The following is a 6,000-nucleotide window of genomic DNA, read 5'->3' on the forward strand; positions in this document are numbered from 1 at the left end:
CCTCCTTATTACACCTTACTTTAAAGGAAATACAAAATTAAGCTAGATTATGGTACAGGAATTATAAAAATCTTATCTAGATCATGCCCTTGTTTCTTGTTGTCTTGATATCTTGGTGAATCTTGGGCATTTGGCTTATTCCGTATTCCTCTTGGAACTCTTTATTGTTTCTTGCTGGGGATTCTGTTGGACTCCTCTGCTTTATTGATTCTAAGTGTGCTCCTTTCTCACATGAGTTGGGCTTTTGGTTTCAACACTTCAATTGCATTCCATCGTTCTTCAGGTGGGTGCCTTGACTGCTTCTTTTCTTTCTTCATCCTCATTTTCCAGGTGGACGCCTGACTTCTTCTTTTCTCATCCTCATTCTCCAGGTGGACGCCTGACTTCTTTTAATTTTCATCCTCATTCTCCAGGTGGACGCCTGATTTCTTCTTTTTCTTTATCCTCATTCTCCAGGTGGACGCCTGATTTCTTCTTTTCTTTGTCCTCATTCTCCAGGTGGACGCCTGACTTCTTCTTTTTCTTTATCCTCATTCTCCAGGTGGACGCCTGATTTCTTCTTTTCTTTGTCCTCATTCTCCAGGTGGACGCCTGACTTCTTCAATTCTTTGTCCTTATTCTCCAGGTGGACGCCTGACTTCTTCTTTTCTCATCCTCATTCTCCAGGTGGACGCCTGACTTCTTCAATTCTTTGTCCTTATTCTCCAGGTGGACGCCTGACTTCTTCTTTTCTCATCCTCATTCTCCAGGTGGACGCCTGATTTCTTTAATTCTTTGTCCTTATTCTCCAGGTGGACGCCTGACTTCTTCTTTTTCTTTGTCCTCGTTCTCCAGGTGGACGCCTGATTTCTTCAATTCTTTGTCCTTATTCTCCAGGTGGACGCCTGACTTCTTCTTTTCTCATCCTCATTCTCCAGGTGGACGCCTGACTTCTTCAATTCTTTGTCCTCATTCTCCAGGTGGACGCCTGACTTCTTCTTTTCTCATCCTCATTCTCCAGGTGGACGCCTGATTTCTTTAATTCTTTGTCCTCATTCTCCAGGTGGACGCCTGATTTCTTCAATTCTTTGTCCTCGTTCTCCAGGTGGACGCCTGATTTCTTCAATTCTTTACCAGGTATTTCCAGACACAAATATTGTATTTGCCCCTGTTTTAAATCAAAGAAAACTTCGTTAGTTTAAAGCAGGGTGGCTGGTTGTGGTATTCTTGCCGATGGTGATGTTTCTCTTCGTCTTTCTTTATTGCCTTGGAATGATTGAAAAGACTGTTTTGTCTTTGTAATTGATCCTTGACTATAGGATTTCCCTCTGTGTGTTTTCCTTCAAAATCTTTCAACTGTAATCATGTGCTTCTTTTGACTTTGCTGATCCTCTTTTGATTTCATCTTTCTTACACCCGTACTTTTATTTCCCACCTTTCGTGGCTGTATTTTGTAACCTTGAATCTTGGTAGTATACCTTGACATTCTTTCTTATTTGTTTAGAATAAAAATTTATCTCAAAGCTTGGAGAAAGTAAGATTATTAGTAGCGAAATACGCTGATTTCGACAATTATAGAATGAAAAGAAAAATCCAATTTTTGGATGACTGTTGGAAAAGGAATAAAAGACTTATCTGATTGGAATTACTGGCACCAATGATCAGGGTATGCATTTCGGATTAATCAACCCAGCCTTTTAATCAATCTCCTTTCAATTGTCTCAAAGAGTTTTCATTGATCAATTTTCCTCATTTTTCACTTCTCCACTTCCCTTTCGCCTTATGGTGCCTGCGAAGGTTTTCACCAATAAGACTCTCTCATTTTACTTTTCTCTCAACTTCCGTCGCCTTATGGTGCCCGTGTGGGTTTTCACCTATAAGACTCTCTCATTTTTACTTTCTTTCCTTGTTTGTACCACTTCATTTGCTTGCATCAGCATTTTTCTAAGATTGATCGAAAGGTCTTTTTGATATAAGGTTAGGAATGGAAAAGGTATTAAAAGCTAAATAGCTGTGGTATGGGTTTAAAATTACAACTCTTGGAATCTTTTCTTATTTCCAATACAATTCCTGCCCCAGTCTCTTGATTGGGGTCTCTTGATATTTCTTTTCCGTGCACATTGTGCATGTTGTGCACCCTATGACCGAGCCGTGAGGCGCCTACGTATCCTTCTTTGAGGAATCAGGTCAAACGTAGTTCACTCCATAATAGTGAAGATTTTTTTTTTATTTTATTGATTCCAAGAGAGGTTAGGAAAGAAACAAGTATGGCTCAAAGGGGAAGCAAATGGTATAGTGTTTGGACAGCAGAATAAATTGCCTTTGTCATTTCAATCTTTGAAATAGTGCTAAATACAAACATTCAAAAGTTATGCATAATATCTCTTTACCGCGTCAGAATTGATCGCCATATCTATGCATTTGCCTTCAATATCTGTTAAACATAGTGCACCATTCGATAATACTCTGGTCACAATGAATGGTCCTTGCCAATTCGGAGCAAATTTGCCTTTTGCTTCAACCTGATGTGGAAGAATGCGTTTCAGTACATGCTGACCTACTTCGAACTTCCGGGGACGCACCTTTTTGTTGTATGCTCTTTCGATTCTTCTTTGATATAATTGACCATGGCATACTGCGGTCAATCGTTTTTCATCAATCAAATTTAACTGTTCTAGACGGGTTTTGACCCATTCATCATCATCAATCTTTGCTTCGGCAATGATCCGAAGGGAAGGAATCTCAATTTCTGCAGGAATTACTGCTTCGGTGCCGTATACCAACAAATAAGGAGTTGCTCCTACTGAAGTGCGAACAGTAGTGCGGTATCCCAATAATACAAAGGGTAATTTTTCATGCCATTGTTTTGAACCTTCTACCATTTTCCGCAGTATCTTCTTTATGTTTTTGTTGGCTGCTTCTACTGCTCCATTCGCCTTGGGCCGATATGGGGTAGAGTTACGATGTGTAATCTTAAACTGTTGACATACTTCTTTCATTAAGTTGCTGTTAAGATTAGCACCGTTATCCGTGATGATCACCTTCGGGATTCCGAATCGACATATGATATTTGAGTGGACAAAATCGACCACAGCTTTCTTGGTCACTGATTTGAATGTCTTGGCCTCAACCCATTTGGTAAAATAATCAATAGCTACCAGAATGAATCTGTGTCCATTGGATGCTGCCGGTTCAATTGGTCCGATCACATCCATGCCCCAAGCAACGAAAGGCCATGGTGCCGACATTGTGTGCAACTCGGATGGTGGAGAATGAATCAAATCTCCGTGTATTTGGCATTGATGACATTTGCGTACAAAACTGATACAATCTCTCTCCATGGTAAGCCAATAGTAACCAGCCCGTAGGATCTTCTTTGCCAACACATATCCACTCATGTGGGGTCCGCAAACTCCTGAATGTATTTCAGCCATGACAGTTGTAGCTTGTCTGGCATCTATGCATCTTAATAATCCAAGATCTGGTGTTCTTTTATACAAAACTCCTCCGCTTAAGAAGAATCCATTTGCTAATCGCCTGATGGTCCTCTTTTGATCTCCTGTGGCTTGTGCGGGATATATGCTCATCCTGATATATTCCTTGATGTCGTAGAACCATGGTTCTCCATCAAATTCTTCTTCAACCATATTGCAATAAGCGTGCTGATTGTGGATTTGAATATGTATTGGATCCACATAAGCTTTGTCTGGATGGTGCAACATTGATGCTAGAGTAGCCAATGCATCAGCAACTTCATTATGGATTCTTGGAATATGTTGGAATTCCACTGATTGAAACCGCTGACAAAGATCATGTAGACATTGTCGGTATGGTATGAGCTTCAAATCTCGGGTTTCCCATTCTCCTTGAATTTGATGTATCAAAAGATCCGAATCTCCCATGACTAAGATTTCTCGGATACCCATGTCTGCAGCTAGCCTTAACCCCAAAATGCAAGCTTCATATTCAGCCATATTATTGGTGCAATAAAATCGCAATTGAGCCGTAACAGGATAGTGATGCCCTGTTTCAGAAATGATTACAGCTCCTATTCCTACTCCTTTCATGTTGGCGGCTCCATCAAAGAAAAGTTTCCAGCCAGGTTTTTCGATTTGTTCCACCTCGTCGATATGCATTGTTTCTTCATCAGGAAAATAAGTCTTCAACGGCTCATATTCCTCATCGACCGGGTTTTCGGCTAAATGATCGGCCAGTGCTTGAGCCTTCATTGCAGTCCGAGTCACATAGACGATGTCGAATTCCGTGAGCAATATCTGCCACTTTGCAAGTCTTCCCGTTGGCATAGGCTTTTGAAAAATGTATTTCAAGGGATCCAAACGAGAAATGAGGTAAGTAGTGTAGGATGACAAATAGTGTTTCAATTTTTGAGCTACCCATGTTAGGGCGCAACATGTCTTTTCCAGATGAGTATACTTAACCTCATAAGCTGTGAACTTCTTGCTAAGGTAGTAGATGGCCTATTCTTTTCTGCCAGTGAGGTCATGCTGCCCCAATACACAACCAAATGAATTTTCCAAAACCGTCAAGTAAAGAATCAAAGGTCTTCCTGGCTCTGGCGGGACCAACACGGGTGGGTTTGATAAGTACCCTTTTATTTTATCGAACGCTTCCTGACACTCATCGGTCCATTTGATTGCAGCATCCTTTTTTAACAATTTGAAAATTGGCTCGCAGGTTGTTGTGAGCTGAGCAATAAACCTACTGATATAATTTAACCTTCCCAACAAACTCATTACTTCAGTTTTGTTTCTTGGGGGTGGCAGTTCTTGGATGGCTTTGATCTTTGATGGGTCTAGCTCGATGCCTCGTCGACTGACTATGAATCCCAGCAATTTTCCAGATGGAACTCCGAATGCGCACTTGGCAGGGTTAAGCTTGAGGTTGTACCTGCGAAGTCTTAAGAAGAACTTCCTCAAATCCCCAACGTGGTTGGTCTGATGCTTTGATTTTATGATTACATCATCCACATATACCTCAATTTCCTTGTGTATCATATCATGAAACACTGTGGTCATTGCTCTCATATAGGTTGCTCCGGCGTTCTTCAAACCGAATGGCATTACCCTGTAGCAATAAGTTCCCCATGGTGTGATGAATGCCGTCTTTTCTGCATCTTCTTCATCCATTAGAATTTGATGATATCCGGCATAACAGTCCACGAAAGATCCTATATCATGCTTGGCACAATTGTCGATCAAGATATGGATATTGGGTAATGGAAAATTATCCTTTTGACTTGCTTTGTTGAGATTGCGATAGTCGACGCATACTCTAATTTTGCCGTCTTTCTTTGGCACAGGAACGATATTAGCTAACCAAACAGGATATCGAGTGACTCGAATGACCTTTGCTTCCAATTGTTTGGTGATTTCTTCTTTAATTCTCACACTCATATCAGGCTTGAATTTTCTCAACCTCTGCTTGACAGGAGGCACTGTTGGATCGGTGGGTAATTTGTGGACCACTAAATCAGTGCTCAAGCCCGGCATGTCGTCATACGACCATGCAAAAATATCTTTAAATTCTATGAGTGCTTTAATTAACTCCTCTCGGATTTTTGGCTCGAGATGGACACTTATTTTAGTTTCTCGGACATTACTCGTGTCCCCTATATTGACATCCTCGGTATCATTCAAGTTAGGTTTGATTTTTTCCTCAAAGTGAATTAACTCTTTACTAATCTCTTCAAAAACCTCATCTTCATCATATTCTGATTCATAATCACAATATGTTTCTTGAATTAATATTTCGGAATCAGATTGATTTTTAAGACTGGGCTGAAGATTCCTCATGCATGCCATATCACTAGAGCCAGCATAAAAAGAACTGTACAAAAAAGAAGAAAAAGAAAAGAAAGCTATTAGGAATGATAATAAAAAGGAAACTGCTTTTTATTGGATAATGAAAAATAACAAGGTTTTGCACGCTTCAAACCAACTGTAAGATAAATTTTGGGATTACAACCTTGAAATATCCCAAATAAACTGAAAAAAAATCAAA

Source organism: Nicotiana tabacum, chromosome 16, assembly GCF_000715075.1.
Source record: "Nicotiana tabacum cultivar K326 chromosome 16, ASM71507v2, whole genome shotgun sequence".
NCBI lineage: Eukaryota > Viridiplantae > Streptophyta > Magnoliopsida > Solanales > Solanaceae > Nicotiana > Nicotiana tabacum.